The following is a 24,650-nucleotide window of genomic DNA, read 5'->3' on the forward strand; positions in this document are numbered from 1 at the left end:
CTCTCCCCCTCCCTCTCCAGTCCAATGAGCAGTCAGGGTTCCCTGCCCTGTGGAAAGTCCAAGGTCCTCCCCACTCCGTCCTTGTCTAGGAAGGTGAACGTCCAAACTGGCTAGGCTCCCACCAAGTCAGAACATGAAGTAGGATTGAAACCCCGTGCCATTGTCCTTGGCTTCTCATCAGCCCTCATTGTTCGGCATGATCAGAGAGTCCGGTTTTATCTCATGCTTTTTTAGTCACAGTCCAGCTGGCCTTGGTGAGCTCCCAATAGATCAGCCCACTGTCTCAGTGGGTGGGTGCACCCCTCGTGGTCCTGACATCCTTGCTCATGTTCTCCCTCCTTCCACTCCTCATTGGGACCTTGGGAGCTCAGTCCAGTGCTCCAGTGTGGGTCTCTGTCTCTATCTCCATCCATCACTAGATGAAGGTTCTATGGTGATATGGAAGATATTCGTCAGTATTGCTATAGAATAGGGTCATTTCATGTTCCCTATCCTTAGCTTCCCAAAGGACTAACTGGGGACATCGCCTTGGGCTCCTGGGAGCCACTCTAGGTTCAAGTCTCTTGCCAACCCTAAGGTGGCTCCCTTAACTAAGATATGTGCTAACAGTGGGATTCTTAACAGAATGCTTTTGCCAGCCTTACAACTCATTCCTTATACAGGGTTGATTTATTCAACCTTAATATAAGGAGAGGTGCTTAGTCTTACTACAACTTGATATGCTATGTTTTGTTGATAGACATGGGATACCTGCCTTTTTCTGAGTAGAAATGGAGGAATTGTGGATGAGGTGGGGGATAAGGGATGTGGGAGGAGAGGAGGAAAGGGAAACTGTGGTCGTGTTATTAAATAAATAAATAAATAACAATAAACAAATAATTTTTTAAACTTAAAAATAGAGAATGTATCCAGCCAGTATCCAGCTGGATGGCTTATCACTCACTTGGGCCTCTGTGTGTAGTGGCAGCCTGTGTTTCAGTTTCTCTGAGTTCGCAGGGGGGGTGTTGGAGTAGCCAACCTCCCGGCTAATTGGCTAGAGAAGCTGACGCAGGTGGGAGGAAGACCAGGGGTTTATCTGTAGTACCAAGGGCCTAGAGGATGGAGTGTCCAACTGGCTGGCTGATCACTCACATCTTATTCCATTTATGGAGCTGCAGCCTGTCGTTAAGAGTTCCTCTGAGTTCATGGGATAAGAAGTCTATAGTCCACAACCCCAAAGAAGCTAAGTAACAAGCAGAACCCTAAGAGAAACATACATAAATCCTCCAGAGAAAGGGAAATAGACAAGGTCTCCTAGGAATATTGGGAGTGGGAGGAAAAGGGAAAGCAGAAGGGGAGAAGGATGGAGGAAGGAGAGGAGGAGGAAATCTAGAGAAAATGGGATGGTCAAGATGGGGCAAGGAAAGAGACAGAGAATAAGGAAAGAGATATCTTCACTGAAGGAGCCGTTATGGGGCTAGCAAGAAACCTGGCACTATAGAACTTCCCAGGAATCAACAAAATGACCCCAGCTAAGACCCTAAGCAATAGTGGAGAGGGTGCCTGAACTGGACTTGCCTTGTAGTCAGATTGATGACTACCTTAAATGTTGTCATAGAATCTACATCCAGCCACTGATGGAAGCCCATGCAGAGAACTACAGCAGAGCATTGGGCTGAGCTCCCAAAGTCTAGTTGAAGAGAGGTAAGAGTGAGAATGTGAGCAAAGACATCAAGACCATGAAGGGGATACTCACTGATACAGCTTAACCTGAGCTAATAGAAGCCTTCTAAATCTGACCTGGCAGTGAAGGGACAAGCACAGGATCAAATTAGGCCCTCTGAATGTGGGTGACAGTTGTATAACTAAGGCAGACTGTGTGGCCACTGGCAGAGAGACCAGGATTTATCCCTACTGCTTGTTTTGGCTTTTTGGAACCTCCCTGGAAGGATACCTTGCTCTGCCTAGAAACAGAGGGGAGGGCTTTGTCCTGCTTCAAAGCAATGGGCTAGACATTGTTGATTCCCCATGAGAATCCTTATGGCCCTGAGGAGTGGATGGGGGTTAGAAGGGGAGGTATGGTCGGGAGGGGGAGGGAGCATGAGGCGGGAAGGGTGTGAGAAATGGATATGTCATGTAAAATGAGTAAAGTCAGGTTTGTTAAAAATAAGTTTTAAAAATGGTAAAAAAAAAACTTTAAAAAATAATTCTTCAATGTCTAATTGTTTTCTCGGCTTCAAATACAGAATGAAAATTTTATGTAGGGTGATGTCATCAGGTATTCTCACCTGGACTCTGAATTGGTATGTATGGGCCATATATAGGAACAGAAATAAACACAGGCAAAACCTAGACAGATTTTCCAAAGGACATCCTTTTCTTTGGATTTACTTTCTTGTATGTTATGATGCAGATTTTTGTCTCAACTATTTCTACTTGATTCTTTCCTTCTGTCTTTAAGATTGTCTGACAAGTCAAATAAAAATAAAGAATTAGGCATGTTTTATTTTCTCACCATGACCTAAATCTTTAGAGTAATGATAATGTTAATAACTTTCATTTATTGATGAGACTATCAAGGTGCAGAGAAATTGAGAAATGTATAAACAGTTACATCATTCTGGATTAATATTTGGTGTTAACTTGGTTTCATCTACCTCCACATTAAAGAGTTTTCATCCTCAGTCTGTTGAAGATGTGGCATATATTCTTGAGATTCTAAGATTAATAAGCCTCAAGCCCAGTTGTGGCCTTAAGGATTGTTAACAATGGAAGTGATATTATCAATGACTTGAAGTCTACATAGTATTAATATATGATTGGAATTGCAACAAATTACTAAATATCAATGACTTAAAAAAAGAAAAATATATCGTTTTCTAATTTAGTGAGTCTAAATTGTGTTTACAAAATGTCTTGCTCTTTAGGACAGTATTAAAGGTAGAACCAATTCATATTTTTCCATAGGACGTCTAGAGTTTTACTTCTTGCTTATTTTCATCATAGAATTTTTATCTTCAAAGTCACAATTGCTCTACTTTGTCATTATGCCATCTTCCTTTCTGCCTCTGTAGTGAAATGCCCTATGCTTTTATAAGTACGTATTGTTAGGGGATAATGCTCTTGTATACTGTAAAGAGTATATAAGAGTATATTTGTCACTCATATTGGTTTAATATACTGCCAGTAGCCAGCCAGGCAGTATAGGTGGTATGCCCAGACTAGAAGGATTCCAGGAAAAGGAAAGGCAGAGATGCAGTCACCAGCCAGATACAGAGGAACCAAGATGAGAATGCCTTACTGAGAAAAGGTCCCAAGCCATGGCTAAAAGAGTTCATTTAATTTGTAAGAACTAGTTAGTAATAATCCTGAGCCATAGACCAAACATTATAATTTATATTAATATAAGCCTATAATTATAATTAATATAAGCCTCTGTGTGTTTATTTGGGACTGAATACCAGCAGCACCAGGTGGGACAGCAACTTCTGCCAATATATATGTAATTACATTTAGGACCCAGACAGATAAAACAAGAAAATCTATTGACACAATAACTCTTTTACCACATATGCACAAATATTACTTCTCTATAAGGTCACATTCATAGCTTACAGAGCTATAGGCTATGGGCATCTTGTGAGTTAGTCACTTTACCATTTATGCTTAAAAGTGGTATCTTAATGACATATGCCAGAGATGTACACAGCATCAATAATTATATATGAGTCTTTCACCAAAGCCTGAATTCTAAAGAGCTGCATACATGAACCAAGTTAGTAGTATATCTAAAGCATTGCTAAGTATTTTTATAAAGCTAAATTTCAAAGAAGTTATAAATGCTGATAGCATTTATTTTAAATTATATTATCTCGTCAGCTGCCTTGAAAACTTATTCAAGGATCTTTGCAGGACCAACTCCAAGCCAGAGCCCTACTCTGGAACAGATCCAGACCAGGGACTTTTACAGAAATAGATCTGAGCCGACAATGTAGGTTATAGTAGGCCCGAGACAGCAAACTCAAATTGAATGAAACAAAGCCCCATGGCACTGAGCAATCTCCAGAAACATAAAATGACCAATGGGGTAATGAGAACCCTGGCACTGACTGTACCATGAGGAACAACCATCTGAACCTTGGATTCACTGGCATCTAGAAGATTAATCAACAGAATCACAGACAGCCCCAACAACTAATACAGGAAAAGATGAGTATAAAAGGTAAGAACACATGCAACACCACAAAGAGCAACATGATACAAGTAAAACCTAAAGACCCTATGACAGCAAGACTTGAACCAAATATATATAAAGCAAAAGAAAATGACCTAAAAAATAACTTCATAAGAATGAAACTCTTAAAGAGAAAATGAAAAATTCCCTCAAGGAAATGGAGGAAAAGACAAATAAAAAATTAGAAGAAATCATCAAATCGCTTAAAGGACACCAAGAAAAAGCAATCAAGCATATGGAAGAAACTATTCAAGACTTGAAAACTGAAATAGAGACAATAAAGAAAACAAGAGCCAAGGGAATAATAGAAACAGAAATCATGAGAAAACAATCAAGAACCACAAACACAAGCATGAACAGCAGAATACAAGAGATGGAAGAGAAAATCTCAATGGCTGAGGATACAATAGAGGAAATAGACTCATTAGTCAAAGAAAAGATTAAATCTAACAAAAGCTTAACCCAAAATTTCCAGTAAATATGGGATACCATGAAAAGGGAAAACATAAGAATAATATGTATAGAAGAAGGAGAAGAAGTTTAACTCAAAAGCACAGAAAATATTATTAACAAAATCATAGAAGAAAACTTCCCCAACCTAAAGAAAGATATGCCTATGAAAATACAAGAAGCTTACAGAACACCAAATAGATGGGATCAGAAAAGTTACCTTGCCACATAATAATCAAAACACTAAACATAGAGAGTAAAGAAGGAATATTAAGAGTCGCAAAGGAAAAAGGCCAAGTTACTTACAAAGGTAAACCTATCAGACTTACACCTGACTTCTCTATGGAAACCATGAAAGCCAGAAGGTCGTGGTCAAGCATTTTGCAGACATTAAGAGACCATGGATGCCAGCCCAGACTACTATATCCAGCAAAACTTTCAATTACTGTAGAAAGACAAAACAAGATATTCCATGACAAAACCAGATTTAACCAATACCTAGCCACAAACCCAGTGCTGCACAAAATTTTAGAAGAAAAACTCAAAACCAAGGAAGTTGGCCACACCAACAAAAACACAATTGATGGTCCTATACCGAAAATCCCCCCCAAAAAAAAGGAAAAATGCAAAAATTAACATCACTAACAATCAAAACTAAATTAACAGAAGATATCAATCATTGGTCATTAATATCCTTTAATATAAATGGACTTAACTCACCTATAAAAAGGCACAGGCTAATGAATTGGAAACAAAACCAGAATCCATCCTTCTGCATACAATAAACATATCTCATCCTCAAAGACAGACATTGTCTCAGAGTAAAGGGTTGGGAAAACATATTCCAATCAATTGGACCTAAGAAACAAGTGGACATAGCTATTCTAATATCTAATAAAATAGACTTCAAACTGAAATCAATCAGAAGAGACAAAGAAGGACATTTCATATTAGTCACAGGAAAAATCAATCAAGAGGAAATCCCAGTACTGAACATCTATGCCCCAAATACAAGGGCACTCTCATATGTAAAGGAAATACTTCTAAAGCTTAAATCATACATTAAACCACAAGCACTAATAGTGAGAGACTTCAACACTCTTATCTCACCACTGGACAGGTCAGTCAGGCAAAAATTTAACAGAGAAATAAGGGAACTAACAAATGTTATGACTCAAATGGACTTAACAGACATCTATGGAATATTCCATCTAAACAGAAAGGAATATAACTTCTTCTCAGCACCACATGAAACCGTCTCAAAAATTTGATGATATACTCGGTAACAAAACAAACTCACCAAATTAAAAAAATGGAATAACCCCATGTATCTTATCAGATAACCATGATTTAAAACTAGAAGTCAACAGCAATACTAATTCCAGAATGTCCACAAACATAAGGAAATTAAACAATGCTCACCTGAATCATCAATGGGTCAAGGAAGAAATAAATGAAGGAATTAAAGACTTCCTAAAATTCAATGGAAATTAAAAACGACCACACTACATGTGTAAATTTATGGGACACAATGAAGCAGTATTAAGAGGAGATATCTAGCACTAAGTGCCTAAATAAGGAACCCGGAAAAATCCCACACAAGTGAATTAACAGAATATTTGAAAACTTTAGAACAAAAAGAAGCAAACTTACCCAAGAGAACTAGATGGCAGTAAATAACTAAATTAAGAGCTAAAATCAACAAAATAGGAACAAAGAAAACAATACAAAGAATCAATGAGACAAAGGGTTGGTTCTTTGAGAAAGTCAGCAAAATAGATAAACCTTTAACAAACTAACCAAAAGGTAGAGAGAGAATATCCAAATTTTACAAAATCTGAAATGAAAAAGGTGACATAACAACAGACATGGAGTAAATACGGAAAATCATCAGGTCATATTTCAAAAACCTGTACTCTACAAAATTGTAAAACTTAAAGGAAATGTACAACTTTCTGGATAAATATCACTTACCAAAAGTAAATCAAGACCAGATAAGCAAATTAAACAGACCTATAACTGATGAAGAAATAGAAACAGTTATCAAAAGGCTCTGAACCAAAAAAAAAAGCCCAGGACCAGATTGTTTCAGCTCAGAATTCTACAAGATTTTCAAAGAAGTACTAATACCAATACTCAAATTATTCCACACAATGGAAACAAAAGGAACATTGCCAAACTCTTTTTATCAGACTACAATTATCCTGATACCCAAACCACAAAAAGACAATACAAAGAAAGAGAATTATAGAAGAGTCTCACTCATGAATATTGATGTAAAAATACTGAATAAAATACTGACAAATTGAATCCCAGAACACATCAGAACCATCATCCACTATGATAAAGTCAGCTTCATCCCAGAAATGCAGGAATGATCCAACATACAAAAATCTGTCAATTTAATCCACCATATAAACAAACTGAAAAATAAAAACCAAATGGTCATCATATCATTAGATGCCAAAAAAGCTTTTGACAAAATACAACACTCCTTCATGATAAAGGTCTTGGAGAAAGCAGGGATACAAGGAACATACCTAAACATAATAAATGCAAAATGCAGTAAGCCAAGAGCCAACATCAAGCTGAATAGAGAGAGACTCCCAGTGATCCCATTAAAATCAAAGAAAAGACAAGGTTGTCCACTCTCTCCATATCTATTCAATATAATTCTTGAGGTCCTAGCTAGAGCAATAAGACACCAAAAGGAGATCAGGGGGATATAAATCAGAAAAGAAGAAGTCAAACTCTCACTGTTGGCTGAAAATATGCTAGATTACATAAATGAGCACAAAATTCTATCAAGAAACTTCTACGACTCATAAACACTTTCAGTAATATAGCAGGATACAAGATTAACTCAAAAACAAACAAACAAAAAAAAGAGTAGCCCTCCTGTAAACAGATGATAAAAGGGCTGGGAAAGAAATCAGAGAAATAACACCCTTTACAATAGCCACAAATAACATAAAATATCTCAGAGTAACTCAAACCAAACAAGTGGAAGACATGTATGACAAGAACTTAAACTCTTTGAAAAAAGAAATTGAAGAAGATACCACAAAGTGGAAAGATCTCCCATGTACTTGGGTAGGTAGAATTAACATAGAAAAATGGTAATCTCAACAAAAACCATCTACAGATTCATATGCAATGCCCATCAAAGTCCCAGCATATATCTTCACAGATCTCGAAAGAATAGTACTCAACTTCGTATGGAAAAGCAAGAAACTCAGGGTAGCCAAAACAATCCTGTACAATAAAAGAACTTCTGGAGGCATCACAACCCCTGACTTCAAACTCTACGACAGGGCTACAGTACTGAAAACAGCCTGGTATTGGCATAAGAACAGATAGGAGAACAAAAAAAAAAAAAAAACACTGAATTAAAGACCTGGATATTAATCCACACACCTTTGACTACCTGACTTCTGATAAAGAAGCAAAAAAATATCAAATGGAAAAAAAGAAAGCATATTTAACAAATGGTGCTGCATAAGTGGATATCAACATGTAGAAGAATGAAAATAGATTCATATCTATCACCATGCAAAAAATTCAAGTCCAAATGGATCAAACACCTCAACATAAAGCCAGCCACAGTAAACCGCATAGAAGAGAAGTGGGAAGTACACTTGAACACATTGGCAGAGGAGTCCATTTCCTAAATATAACCCCAATAGCATAGACACTGAGAGAAACAATTAATAAATGAGACTTTCTAAAACTGAAAAGCTTCTGTAAAGTAAAAGACACGGTCAAGAAGACAAAATGACAACCTACAGAATGGGAAAATATCTTCAATAGCCCCACACCAGACAGATGTCTGATCTCCAAAATATATAAAGAACCCAAAGAATTGGTCAAGAAAAGAACAAATAATTTAATAAAAAATGGAATACAGACCTAAACAGACACCTCTCAGCAGAGGAATCTAATATGGCTGAAAGACAGTTAAAGAAATGTTCAACATTCTTAGTTATCAGAGAAATGCAAATCAAAACCACTCTGAGTTTCCATCTTACACCTGTAAGAATGGCCTATATAAAACACACTGATGACAACTTATGCTGGAGAGGTTGTAGGGTAAAGGGACCACTTCTGCATTGCTGGTGGGAATATAGGCTGGTACAGCCCTTTTGGATGTCAGTGTGGCTATTTATCAGAAAATTAGGAAACAATCTTCCTTAAGAACCAATAATACCAAGGATGCTCAATCGTGCCACAAAGACATGTGCTCAACTATGTTCATAGTAGCATTGTTTGTCATAGACAGAACCTGGAAACAACCTAAATGTCCCTCGGCCAAAGAATGGATAAGGAAAATGTGGTACATTTACACAATGGAGTACTATACAGCAGAAAAAAGACAAGATCTTCTGAGTAAACTGGGAGAATGGGGACCCTTTGGGAGGGTTGAAGGGGAAAGAGGAGAGGCAGAGAGGGGAGCAGAGAAAAATGTAGAGCTCAAAAAAAATCAATAATATAAATAAAAGATATTTAGGAAAATTGGAGGGGTGAGGAGTACTTGAGAAAATGGGATAGTAGAGAGGGAGGATGGGTAGAGATGAGAGCAAAGACAGAGATATCTTGATTGAGGGAACCATTATGGGGTTAGCAAGAAACCTGGCTCTAGGTATTTTCCCCGGCATCCACCAGGATAACCTAAACTAAGTCCCTAAGCAATAGAGGAGATGGTGCCCAAACTGGCCTTGCCCTGTATTCAGATTGATGAACTTCTATAATTAGAACAGGAGACTAGAAGATATGTTTGAAAAGACAAAGACTGACTATATAACCTGTGAGATATCTATGGGAATGATTCACTATGATGTTTGTCTCCCAAGAATCCACCTGACTCAAGTCCTCTTGTTTCTTTTCATACAGTATTTTTACATAGTCTGAAGTGTATTTTTATACTAAGTAATACCCATCATCTTTGAGATCAGGGGACCAGATGCTATCCCAATTTCACAGTCAGAGACAGAGAGAGTGAAAGAGACAGAGACAGAGGCAGAGAGAGGAAGAACACCTTGGATTGGTTTTCACTGAAGATATTATGAGATTTATACCCAGAGAGAGATCCAAACAAATAACTCTCTTGAAGTGCTAGATTTTTATTTTATCTTAAACCACTTATTTAAGGCATAGTGATAGAATATTATTTATTCTTTAAAATAAATGCACTCTAATTTTTTAAAGGTATTAGAATATAAGAAACAATGAATTAAATATATCTGTTTAATGCTTTGTTTTAGATCTTGGAGTTTTCAGTGGAGCTGAATACCTTAAATGTTGATTCAGATATTTTCTCTGGAAACCTTACCTTCTTCAACTTCCCCCAAAGAGCCTTATACTATGTGTTTACATGTAAACATACAAACAAATTACATACATACAAACAAATAATGAAACTAAACAAAATTAGAACAGTGGTTTGTCTTTCATAAAACAAAAGGTGTGAAATCAGTATCTTAAATTTTAAAATACTTTGTTCTTTGGGGTGTCTTACGGTTACTATTGCTGTGATGAAACACCTTGGCGAAATGTAAATCAGGCAAGAAAGAGTTTATTTAGCTTAGACTCCACATTACTGCTCATCAGTGAAGAAAGTCAGGGCAGGAACTCAAACAGGGCAGAAGAGCCCTCCAAGCAGGAGCTGATATAGAGGCCATGCATGAGTTGCTATGTACTGAATTTTTCCTCATGGCTTGCTCAGCCCGCTTTATTATAGTATCCAGGACCACCAGACCAGGGATCGATCCACCCACAACGTGCTAAGTTCTCCTCCATCAATCACTAATTAAGAATATTCTTTATTGACTTGCCAGCAGCCCAATTTTATAGAAACATTTTCTCAATTGATGTCCCCTCCTTTCAGGTTACAATAGCTTGTTTTGACATAAAACTAGTCCACACAAATAACAACTTTCATGTAATTTATTATTAAATTGACTATGAGAAAACTGGGGCTTATTAGGAAGTGAGAAATGAAATGAATTCATCAGATTTCTCAGTAGTTAGAAATAAAATTGTATTAGAATGTAAATATAAATGACCCCTCCTATCTTGACCCTATTTGATCAGTGAATAAAGTCCTCACAGCTGTAGAAATGTTTTATAATCCCTTTTGGGACTCATTCTTTCATGGTGATCTCAGAGATAAAAATACAGACATGGGGCACGAAGAAGGCTAATTTTGGCAGATAATGTAGGGTGAGTATTTCTATTAATATTTACCTGTGAACAATAGGTATTCACAAAATCCCAGATGCATTCTCCTCTCCCAAAACCCAACATTGTCCTTGTAAGAGAACAGAGACAATCCATCCTCCCTTCACCTTCACCCTGAAGATGAAATGGCTTTCAACATCACACAAGAATCCTTAGCTTTCAGGACAAACAAAATGAAATGCTCTGTTCATCCACAGTATCCACATTATTCCTCGCTCTTGTGGTGGTCAGATCTGGAGAAAGGCATGTGACTACTTCTGTGTAATTGTTTACAAACCCATCCTCCTCCTCAGAGGCTGTACTCAGCTGAGATTAATTTTTCTAAGGAAAAACAAAAGAGCTGTAATCCTTCTGGTAAGGCCATTGGTTTCCACAAAGAGCACCAAAGCGACCCATCTCCTTTGCTTGACTACATCCCAAGTGAAGACCATAATTACAGTGACTTATCGTTGATGACAGGAGCTGACATTTTCTTAATACTCAAGGATTTTGTAAACTCATTTAGATTCTACAACAACAATCAAGCAAAGAAGAGAACAGGTGTTAAATGTCACACTACTGAGAAAATTACAGCTAAGGAGGTTAAATAATTTGTCAATGTCAAACAGCTACTATGTGTTAAACCACAGATCAAATTCCAAAATATTTATGTTACATTTCACTGTCAATCTCTTTTGATATGTCTTTAATTTCTTCTTTTTTCTATGCCCACCCTGGATTTGAAGGAAGGGGAAAGGTCTTGAGGGATGATCATAACAAATCTTCGCTTAAGTATGTGTGCAGCTAAATGTTCAATATACACCACAATAAAACATCTTAGCGGGAGTTCAAATTTGGGGAAAACATTTGTTCACAAGTGTGGCATTTCTGTTCATTGTCTGCAGAGCTAAACAGCAAATTCACCAAGGTTTTTGCTATAAGTAGTTGAGTTCTTTAGTAGATAAATAAAAAAATGGGGATTTAAGAAAATACAAAAATCATGTTTATTCTATCCTAAATACAACTTGTAAGCAAGAAGTAAATTATCTGAAGCCTAGCTCTTGAAAATTTTAATGCAGTATTCTAAAATAAGATAAACATCCATTCCTGCTTGGTAAGAAACCCATTTCTCAGATCATAAGAAGATGAGTAAAGAAAGGAGGAATTTGTATTCAATGTTCCACTGTCAGGTGAAGTCTGGGAATGGTTAGACGGAGTGTGCTAGTTTGCTTTTCTGTTGCTATGATAGCATACTGATCAAGACCAACTTGGGGAGGAAAGAGTTTAGTCTGTCCTGCAATTCTAACAGCAAAAAAGGACAGGGCTTCAAAGTAGGGACCAGCAGGTAGGAACTAAAGCAGAGGACAGTGCTGCTGACTGGCTGGTTCTACACAGCTTGCTCAGCCTGATTGCTTATGTAACCAAGACCACTTGCCTCAGAGTGGCACTGCTCACAGTGGACAGGAACCTCCCTCCTACTTCAATCATTGAACAGAAATGCTCCACAGGCTAATTTAATGGTGGAAGTTACTCAGCTAAGGTTTCCTCTCCCTGGCTTGGGTCAAGTTGACAAAAATCTAACTAGTATACCCAGCAAGAGAACTTCAAGGAGAAGGAGACACCTAGGCTACATTCTTTTACTAAGTAACACACAGCTGCTTTTAGGAGGATCAGGAAAATACTGCATTTAACCATGAGAAAGAGTACTGAGCACCTAGATGGTAAATCTGAATATTACTGAACTCACCTTACACTATGCCAATAATATTAGCAGCATCTGACTCCAGCAAGCATATAAACACAAAACTATAGCAGATAACTGGGCCAATGAAAAGTATTGTAACAAAATTAAAATAGAATGATGCTGTGAATTAGGGTGTAAAAAAATTTACTTTAGCAAGACTAGTGTTGGGAAGTCTCTCCATATGGGATACTTAGACTTCTGAGGAAGAGCTATCTAGGAAATCTTGGAGCCTATTCTGATAAAGGCTTGCACTGTGTAGACATTAAGATGATAAAAGTGTAGTGTGTCTGAGAAGCAGAAGTAAGGTCACTATAGTGAAAGGAGAGGATAGTGGCAGTTAAGTGCTAGAAGAAATGTCCCTAATACTCCTGATGGGTGATACTGAGGATTTCAATTTATTCCATGTACATTACGCAACTGTTGGAGGGATTGTAACAGAGGTAAAAGGTCTTATCTCTGTAGAGAAAATGTATCAAAGCAGAGGAACAGAGGAAATGGAGGACAATATTTTCAACCAGTAATGTGAGGGTGGGCATTAATTTTGGAATCTTGGAGTCCTATGCTATGTGTGTGAGGCAGCTGGTTGATGAGTTATGGCTTTTTGCTGCTGCAGTTCATGCACTCAGGGCAAATGAACCACAGAATAACTCAATGCCATTTCATCTCTCACAAGCTATTACAAATTTCTGCCCTGACACAGTTGTGTCTTGAACTCAGGAATGACCTCATATATAATGTACATGTGTACACAGTAATATGATAGACTTAATCCATAACCATAGGATGTGGGAATTGGGAGGGAGACACACATGAGAGAATACTGGACAACCATGTCAGCAGGGCATATGGGTGGGTGTCAGGTCCAAAAGAGGATGTGTGAAGTCTATGTGGGGAGAGCAGAGGGAGACAGACATAATCTGAGGTTGACTGCCAGCAGCTTTAATTGAGAATGGATTACTCCATTTAGACTAAGTAGTTGTGCGAAGAATTAAACTGGAGGCAGGAGAGCTGGGGTGTAGATTGAGATTAGGGGCTGAGGAAGCCAGCCAACATTGACATTGACAATCTGCACCAGTCATATGTTAATGAAGGGTCACAAATTTCTCTAGAGATAGGAATGACTGCTTAGCAAGGAGGAACATTCCACAAGCCCAGTAGGGAATAGAGACCCTTATCCAAATGCCTGACCTTGGAAAAAGGACTTTTCCTGGAGAGCACACACTACATTTTTAAGTCTTACTACATAGGCCAGTAAGTTCCCCTCATATGTTGCCCAAAGGGAAGGTCCTGCTATCTCAGTTTTTCCCATAATATTGCACCATTCTAATTTCTCTGTATTCATGAACTGAACTCTTGCCTTTAATGGTTTTAGTCTCTGAATTTTAGGCATTTCACCCTTGGGAACAGGTAGTCTAGTAAGTAGGAGGGCACAATGAAATTCCTGGTTCCACAGTGTCAGGGATTTTTTTTTCCCAAAGAATTATTTTGTTTAGAGAAGCTGCCATGGTACACATTTTAGTCTTTTACCAAAGCCCATACAAAATTTCCCAAAAGAAAAGGCATTAATAGTAAAAAATAATAATAATAATTAAAAATAAAAGTAAAGCTGGGCAGTAGAGGTGCACTCCTTGGCAAGCCCAAAACAAGATGAAGATAGGGAGAAGAAGGAAATATGAAGAGAAGTGTAAAACAAAGGAAAGGAGGGAGGAAGGGAAGAGGACAGAGTGGGCAGTAAGAGGCATAAAGCAAACAAAGCAGAACCAAACATGTTTGAAGGTGAGAAAAACAGAAACCAACAGAAGTAAAGTTAGGAATGCCTTCTGATCTCAAATACGTAGAAAGGGAAAGTGATATCAAAATCTGCAACACCAGGAGCCAAATTTGCTGTTTTCTATGTAGTTTAATTAATAGACTTACTGAATGTTTCATATGCCACATACAGAACCCGACAACTTCAAGAGGCAATTCAATCTGTTCTAAACTCCACAGTTATATGTGCAAGTTCAAGATTAAAATTCAGATCTACCTAACCCCAAACCAACTTTCTCACTGTAAGTTGGTTTTATTAATTGTTATGATTACAGGTTGAGTTGGGACCTTCGTGGGTGAGGGCACTGAATGGGAGACAATTAGGCCATATAGACAGAGTCTGAGCATGGAGTTTATTGAGATAAACGGAATTGGGAAGGGAAGAGAGAATGACAGAGAGAGAGAAAGATGAAGGGGGGGAGAGATATTGCTGGATCTAACTATGTACATATGTTTAGCTGTAGGAAATTCTGTCAAAAACTGCCTCAAATACTCAAAGTGCTTGAATCAAGTCCTTAGTTTTTAGAGACAGATGAAGAGAGGGTCTAGGTGAGTTATGTATGGCCAAAACATGATAAGCTCAATAGAGGCCTGAGTCTCAGTAGTTTACCCTAAGGCAATACCTGGTTCCAAAAAAAAAAAAAAAAAAAAGAAAGACCACAAACTGAGATCACCCATGCTCCACCCCGGAACAGACCATGCAAAGGAAATTCTTCATGCTCCAACTATTGTAAATAGAATCACTTGATGTCCCTTAACCCAGCACACACCCTTCCTCTTTTTGCCAGGGTACCACTAAACAAATGTCAGCCAATCAGGGGTCCTGAACCTTATAAATCTCTCTGCTATTATAAAAACCCCACCCAACTGTGCTCAGAGCTCTCCAACTGAGCCAATAGGCTGAACACACAGAGTCTGAGTTCAAACTTGAATAAGAATAAAGGCTCTTTGCTTTTCAATTCAGGACTCGGTTTCCTAGTTGGTTTTGGGGAACTCTGTGATCTGTGCTTAACAAGTTAGAAATTACCAATGAGCTTCGACAAGAACCACAGTTGATGGCATTCCAAATATGTTCTCTTTCTAAGTCACTATCCCTCTTTCCAGTGGGTTTCAAGACAAGCACTTAAGAAATTATTCTTTTGCAGGACTGGAGAGATGGCTCAGAGCTTAGTAATGTACAGTGTTGTTACAGAAGATTGAGTTCAGTTCCTAGCACTCATTGCAGGGAGCTCATAGTCACCTATAACTCCAACTCTGGGGAATCCAGCCCTCTGGCCTCCACAGACACCTGTAATGACATGTACAGACACAAGCACACAAGCATACATAATTAAACATAAAATAATCTTTTAAATTTAGTCTGTTAAGTTTGTACTTCTACATAAACCACTGAAATACATTTTATTCTTGTCTAGACACCCAGAATAAAAATTTGTAAGAAGATAAATTTTGGAAACAAAGCTGGACAAACCTGAGAAAAGACTATGTGGTGGGGAACTGAGACACCTGCTGCCTCTGTGGGTCTTTCCTGCAGCCTTAACTTCCTGGAAGAACCTCATGAAGCAGACATTGGCTGTAGATAAAGTTTTTGCAAACCACAATTGTTTCCTACAAATACAACCACACACCCCCCCACACACACACATTTTATACTACTGTACCTTTGGTAAATATCTGAAGCTATGATTTTCTTTCTACAGAAAAAAATATTATTTTACATTCATTATGATCACTAAATAAAGACCTTATTAAGTTTCTCTATGAATTGTTGATCTATCTTCCAACTAATTATTATTGGTGTAATGATTTGTTCTGTCTCTTTAAGAGACAAGCCATGCCCATTCCCTCCTTTGTCTGCTGAGGCAGGCTGATCTTCACCTTCCAGGCTGAGTTCCTTCCCTTTTCCATCTCCCCCTCAAAGAAGAAGTTTCTTCCTCTCCCCACTTCTTCCCTTCCCCTTCTGTCTCTGCCCCCCACTCTTTTCCCCTTCTCCCTTCCCCCTCCATAACCCATTGAATAAATGTCCTACCTCACTCTGCATGGCATGCCTATCTATGTCTCTGTCCCTTGACTGCTGCCACATGTCGCCCTGCCCTAGAACAGCCACTGCAGCCATTCCTGCTGGGAATCGGCTGCTCTCAGGGCCCTCTGCCTGCCACCACATGGCCAACTGCCACCACTTGGGGACCTCCCAGCATTTCTGCTGTCTACCACCACTGGGGATCTGCAGCATTTTTATTAATCCATTTCAATTGGAGATCTGCTATGTGCCACAGTTCTAGATTCAGGATTGGCACTAATAATGAGACAGCTTTTTGTGAGCTTGTTTTGAAAGGGGAACATGTGTAGTGAAGGCTCATGCTCCTCTGAAACTGCACAGTGAGGAGCATAGAGGTGAGCAAGGTTGGGGACTGCAGGAAGGCAAGATTTCAGGTTAGTTTCCAATCTTGGCATCAACCAAGTTTGCAGTTGATCCACAGGACCCTGCAAAAGGATGTAAGGGGAAAGCAGGGTGTATTCTCATCATTACCTAGCTAAATTCTTGTAAGGAATGACTCAGGGGATCATGAAAGATGACAAGATCAGAGAAGACAAATTAGTAACCAAGGTCAACCTTATGGTGTCTGGGTCTCCACCTTAGGTAAGGCTTATGAGGGTGTTTGGAAGATGATAGTCCATAATAGTATCCTTCTGACTTGAATTCTCTAACCCTCAAGACAATGTAGCTCAGCAAACACCCTGAATGGTACAAAATAGATGTGTTTGAGGAAAAAGAGCTTTGGAATCTATCTTACTCAGGGTTACTGTTGCTTCAGTGAAATATAGTTACCAAAGACAACTTGAGGAAAGGGTGTATTTGACTTACACTTCCACAGCACTGTTCATCATGGAAGAAGGTCAGGACAGGAACTTAAATATGACAGGGACATAGAGGTAGGAGCTGATGCAGAGGGCATTGAGGAGCTCTGTTTACTGGGTTGCTCCTCATGACTTGTCAAGCCTTCTTTCTTACAGAATGTAGGGCCTATGGCACAGGGATGGCACCACCCACAATGGTCTGGGCTCTCTCCTGTCTATCACTAGTTAAGAAAGTATCAGACTTTCTTGAATACAGCCCTATCTTTTGGAGGAATATTTTTCAACTGAGGTTCACTCCTCCCAGATAATTATAGACTGTGTCAAGTTGATGTAAAAGCAGCCAGCAAAGTCAGTCTATGAGGCCTAGGAAATTCTCTGGTTCCCTAGCCAGAATGTGACTTTTTTTTCTGCTAAAATGGGACCGGGCCCAGGAAGACATGTAACTATGTGTAGAAAACTTGTTGGCCTCTTTTGAAGCCTGATAAAGAATGGTTAGGAGCCATTTCCCTAACACACCTTGAGAATGTGCAGAACTCCCTCTTCTTAGAGCTCCTCAGCAACCCTCACTGGCTCCTCCTAATTTTGGTGGCTGTGCTCAGCAGATGGGCCCAGATTGCAGTTAGGGACGAGTGAGTCACACAACACACGTTAGTCATTCAGGTGCATTTGCGTTGGACTCTGTGGCTGGGAACCAGCCCCGGGCTCAGCACTTGTGTATTTCCACAGACGATGAATGTTCCAGAGCTTGTTGTGAAATAGAAATTTATAAATTGTTATGTTCTACTGTTGACAGCCTTCTCCCTACTCTTGATGTTCAGAAGCCTCTGGGTCCCTTGTTCCCCTTGGTGGAGAGGGAATTTGTTTGACTGAAACACAACCAGGTGTCCTTCCCTGAATGGGGACTTTATTACTCATTATCACAGTTTACCCTCACGACTATCCCTTGACATTACTGTGGGTGACCCTTCTTTTACAGAAATAAGCACAGAGGCCAAGAAAGTGGGAAAGGATTGGCAGAATTCCTTGGTTAGGAAATGTGGATCTAAGATTCAAACTCAGAACTGCATTTTCCAAAGGCTTGTTCCATATTATACAGTTTTTAATCCAAGAAAAGATGATCTACTCATTTATTATTTTAGTTTTGGTCCACTTTGATTCTTATTATAGCCTTCTGAAATCGGCAGGAGCTGCACAGTTACATCTGAAGCCTGGAGAGATCACAATAAAAGAAAATATTCACATTTCTTTCTTATTCTGTTCCTTTCTTATGGGAGATGGTTATATGAATTTTTGTGTGTGACTTTGGGTTACAAACTCCACAGCCCATCATAATTCCTTTTGGAACTGTAATAAATTAGCTTTGTTTCTTTACAGCAAGATTAGTTTTTGAATTTGTATGTTTTGACTGCTAGATTGGACTTGAATCATGCTAACATGCAGACAAAGCAAGAGTATGCTTAAATATTGATAATTCAAGAGAAAAAAGTTTTGAAAGGGATACAAGACACAGCTTTTATCACTGCAGTGTGACTGAAAATACAGAACTCCCATTTTATCCTATTTCCAAGAAATAATTGAGGAGATTTTGAGCTAAGTTGCAAGTTAGAATTTCACTGGCAACATTGATAGATCCTAGATGCTGCCACACACAGTAACATAAATCCTTATTCAGCTCTGAAAAAAAAATATATTTTTTCCAAATCAGTCTTTTCAATTTTCCCCAAGCAGATACTCTGTATCAGTGTATTTATATATATTGGCTACTATCTATCATTTATCTGTCTGCTATCCATTGGCTATCCTCTATCTATCTATCCATCTCTCTAACTCTTCATCTTTATCTCTATATATCTGTGTATTTATCTTGAAGACACCTATAGTGTTCATTAGTATTTTTCTGAATAATAAGAAAATAAATTAAGAAACACAAGTGTTTAGGACAGGCCATCCTAGATGAAGGTTGTGTGTGTTTGGAGCACAGAGAGTGACTCTGTAATAGTTGTCTGCTTCTGCAGAGGTTTCTGAAGAGAAACAGATGTCCCCATGTCCCTGGGTCACATGAGCTCAATAGAAGTGAACTCTGAACAAAGTATCAAGAACATTTGCATCCTGAAACTCATGTCCTCAAAAGATGTCAGCTTTTAAAATAAATCCAATATCAAATTGTGCGTGTCCTTCATATTGGATAACATTTTATTTTTAGAATGGATTTTGACTATTGGAGGCCCCGTGCATTCCAAAAGAATTTCAGAAACTTCCTGTTCATTTTTAAAGAAATCCCTGCCAGGATGTGATTGTAATATTGTATAGCATATATAATGCAAGTCTGAAAGAATCAACATCCTAAGTTTTGACCTAAAACATTAAGAGACACCCTCTGCATTGCTTCAAAATTCTGAATTCACTATTATTCTACACTGAATGTTCTACCATCTTGTTCTCCTGAGATGCCAAGCACATCTTTCTTCTTGAGCTGGGCAATGGAGATAAGTCATTTTTTTTTCATAATTTTAGTATGTGTTTCCAGGTTACACAGTTACAGCCTGGGCTACTTGTGCTTTTTACTGCATTCTTCTCTTCTGTACTCTGAAAATGTTCAATTTTTGTTCCTCCAGTTCTGTTTATCTGGCTGGCTCCTCTCTGTATCCTTGTTGTTGATTCTCGGTGCATAGCATGTTCTGTCTTACCTTATCTTAATATTTTAACACTAGTATAAGAGATCTGATTATGCTGTGCCTTGTGGATTGTTCCACTCCATTGTGCCTTCATGTTCTGTTTGCTTGGAATGCATTGTGCTTCTTGGATATGTGGATAATTATAAGTCATTATTTATTTATATACTCTATTTTGTTATCCTCTACCCTTTGCTCTCCTTTGGGTATTCCAATTACACACATGGTTCGTAGTTTTTAGATGTCCCATGGCTTGTTAATTACTTGATTATGGTAGTTTCTATCATATCTCTGTATGAAAGGCAATTATTTCATTTGCAACTAGTAACTATCATATAGGTTGAGACTGAAACTATTCAACTGACCTGTTTCCCATTACTCCTAATGGAGAATCCCCTGATTCAAACAATAATTATTACAAAGTGTAGGCCAAGTGGTGATTTTTTTACATAGTTTCCTTAATATTTATCAAACAAAAGTCTGTATTACAGACAGAGTTGTATTTTTTTTCCAAAAGGTTACATCCTACAATCCAGAATATGAATACATGTTTGTGTGCAAGTGTGTGCGTGTATGTTCATGTGTGTATGTATGTGCATGCATGTGTGTGTGCATGTATGTGCCTGTATATGGTTGTGTGTGTTTCATTGTAAAGGAGAACTATGATTACAGACACAATGTGGTCACTAAGCAATTGACCTAGGAAAAGATTCTTCTGAACTATCCAGAATGTTCATTATAATTGAAGACCCTTCAAATGTAGAAGGAGATAAGAAGATAAATTGTGTCAGAGTGAGACAGAACCATTCCAAGGTTATCTCTGATGCTGATGATAAAAGGAGCCACAGTCTGAGGATGCAAGAGCCCACAGAGTATACAAGAACATGGAGTTTACTTTGAACTTTTCAGAAAGGATAACATTCCTTCCAAGACCTTTAATTTAGGTTGGTAAAATCAACTTCAAATTTCTGACCATTAGAATTGCAAATCTTAAGTTTTAAAAATGATGTATTCTACTGCAGTTGTGATAATTTATTATGCACTTATAATGTATGTTTATAATACTTATATCTGATAAAATAGAAAAGAATACATTGTTTTTTCCTTTTATCCATTTTTAATTGAAAATAGATTCTTCTCTCAAACAATACATCCTAGCCACAGTTTTCCCTCAGTGTACTCCTCTCAGCTCTTTGCAACATGCACTTCCCACAAGACTAATTCCCCCTTTAGAAAGGAGAAGGTCTCCAAGAGACAATAACCAAACATGATGAAACAAGATATAACAAGACAAGGCAAAGGCCCTCATATGGAGGCTAGACAAGGCAGCCCAATAGTTGCAATATAAGGAATTGTGTCTATTTCCCTCGATTTCTTAATCGAGTTGTTCATTTATTCCTATGTTACTCATGCTAATGAATTTAAAGAGTCTTATTTTATGGATTATAATTTAATCCACTATTTTCCATTTCATTGCTCAAATCATCCTAGATTTAATAATAAGAATTCCATAAAATCAACTCCTATTTCTTTTGACTACATCTCCATTATCTGGTGAGCATTTATCTTCTGTTGTAGTCATATTTTAATTTGTTTAAACTTATTTAGCTTTATTATTTTGTGTGTTTGAGTGTTATGCCTCATGTATGTCTGTGCACTATATGCATGCAGTGTCTCTAGAGGCCAGAAGACGGTGACAGATCCACTGGGATTGACGTTACAGACACTTGTGAGCCACCAGATGGGTGCTAGAGATTGAGTCTTTATCTGGAAGAACAGCCATTGCTCTTAACCTCTGAGCCATCACTCCAGTCTTCTAAGTCATATTTTATACACTACTGTCTGTATAATCAGTGGTAACCTTCATGCTGCTGAAAAATAGTGTTCTCTACAGGAGGAAAAATACTTAAAGCCATATGAATTCTTATATCATTAAAAGCTTGATTGAAGATGTTCACCACTCATTAATATTTGAAATCAACATAGAATGTAATTGTATTTACAATGCATTTGTTCCAAAATTACAGTTGATATCTCATGACAAAATTTGGTTTTTAATGCCTTCATGTCATTATTTATTTACATGCTTATTTATTCTAAAAGGAAATTAGAATAAAACTTGATTTTGGCCTGCATTGTGTCTTGATTACATGCTCTGTAATGAGTATCTTAGTATTGATGGTGATGATGTCTTGGTCAATATGAGGATTTCCAGAAGCAGCCTGTATATGTGTAGGTAGCATGAGACCGAAGACATGAAAACACAATAGAGAACACTCTTTTGAATGTACATTAGGACAACTTGTCTAGGCAGTAGTATATACAGACTGTTTAGGAGGTTTCTTTAAGATTTAGTATGAAAAGATGAAGACAAACATGAATTTATTGCTTATTTGTCAAGGAATTGTTGTGCCGCAGAGCATTAAATTTTGAAAAGCACCATGTGTTTTATCTGTATAAATATTTGTAAATGAGAACATGAAATAATTTTATTTAAGTATGATTTCTTGGAAAAGTATAAATGGCATATAGAACAAGACTTTGTTATGAATGACAGAAAATATGGATTCCTAATGCCAGGGTTATAGTGAATGTTGAACTTTCTAAACTTCCTACATTCACTTTGATGCACTTTAGTAATAATTTCTAGACTATTAGATTGTTTTGTGAATAATTCTCTAATAAGTGGCCTTGCAGACATCCCAAAACTTTACCTCAAAAATCTATGTCAGCAATGCTTTTGTTATTTTAAAAAGAGATCATTAACTTGTAGAGAAACAGTGTAAGTTTCTTTGTGTTGAAAGGAAGAGAGAGAATGAGGGGAACTCACATATATAAAGATAAATAGATAGATACATACATACACACATACATACATCTATTGCAGCTCTAGAATGTAAATGCATATCAAATCATCTCAACAAGAAAAAAGCATTTTATCCTTTTAATCTTGCTGACCAGGTATATATGTTTTCTTAAGTCTGAGAAGACAAAGTTTGAGGAGACACCAGAAGCAGAAGTATGGCATTCAAAAAAAAAAAAAAAAAAAAAAAAAAAAAAAAAAAAAAAAAAAAAAAAAAAAAAAAAAAAAAAAAAAAAAAAAAAAACATTAATTTGGAGCTAAATCACAGAAATGTAAATTTTGAGCAGCTAATTCATTCTGACAAGAGTAATGTAAGAAAAGAAATGATGGAAAACTTGAATTTTATGTTGGAACTAGATTTGTGACCAGTCTTGGAAGGCATCCTCAAAGTGACAGGCCTTGGATGACATAGTCAGGGTGAGGGACACTGTCAACTGCCTTCCCATCATCCATTGCACTGCTGAAGAATGACTCATTTCTTTGGCTAGAAATTCTCTTAGCTCATGCCTCTGATGCACCAAAACTGACAGATGAAAGAATGCCCCCATCTTTCTATGGATCATCTTGGAAGTGGGTTTGAGACTCCAGTATTAGGTCCCTGATTTCTGTGCACATCCAGTGAGTGGTCAAGAGTAGATAGGTAAACTGTGGGCAAAGAACTGCAATAGAGCCACAAGCAAATGCAAGCATCCTAACCTGCTTGTCTTTCTCTACATGGATCATATAGCATAGGAGCAGGTTGCCCGTGTCTTTCTGAACCATTTTCCATCATGTGAGGAAAATAATGAGCCAAAGTTGTAAAGCTTGAAGGCAAAGCACAGGAGTAACGAAAAGAAAGTCTGACACTTATCAACTGGTGCCTAAGCTCAAGTCATCACTGGGATTTTCAGCTACATGAAACAATGAATTCTCATTTCCTTTTAAACTGACGTAAGCTTGTTATTGCTCCTTGTCATCAAAAATTCCATTACAGGTTTATTATTTAAAAGATGGAACAAATTGTGATCAGTGTGATGTCAAAGGATATAATTCTATGTCACAGTAGAAGGGATATTGGAACAGGCATATTTGAAATAAAAGAGGGAGGATATATTAGAGCAATATGTTTATTTGAATAAATAAACCCTAATTTTACACATGGCATTTTGGATGTGTAAATATGTGGAAATAGAGAAATAATAACTTTCTTAGTTTAATTTCTGTTGCTATTATAACATACACAAAAAGTAATTTATAGGAGAAAAAGGGTGATTTCAGCATACAGTTTCAGGCTAGAGTCCATCACTGTAGGAGAGATCAGGGCAGAAAATTCAAGCAACCAATAACATCACATTCATAGTCAAGAACAGATAGAAATGAATGCATGGATGCTAACAAAAAATGCTAACATTCTTGTTTGTGTTGAGATCAATTTCTTTACTCAGAATCCCTTACATAAGGAATGACACTACACATACTGGGCTGGGTCTTCTCATATAACTTAACTAAAACATTCCTCCACAGACACACTCATAGGCAAACCCAGTAGAGACAGCACCTCCTTTAGAAGTCCTTCTGGAAGAATTAATATGATAGCAACTGAAGGTGACCTCAGGCAGACAGCAGGGTGATTCATGCTATTAAATCCCTTATTCTCCCAATCCTCCCCTTCTCACTTTTCTCTCCCCGTCCCCCCTTATCACCAACCCACCCCACCCCCAAGATCTCAATTTTCTCTCCGGCAATTTTGTCTACTTCCCATAGCCAAGAGGATAACTATATGATTTTCCTTGGGTTCACCTTCTTATTTAGCTTCTTTAGGTTCACCAGGTATACACTCCGTGA

The sequence above is a fragment of the Alexandromys fortis genome, unplaced genomic scaffold (assembly GCF_014885135.2).
Source record: "Alexandromys fortis isolate MF-2015 unplaced genomic scaffold, M_Fortis_MF-2015_v1.1 scaffold_183, whole genome shotgun sequence".
Taxonomy (NCBI): Eukaryota; Metazoa; Chordata; class Mammalia; order Rodentia; family Cricetidae; genus Alexandromys; species Alexandromys fortis.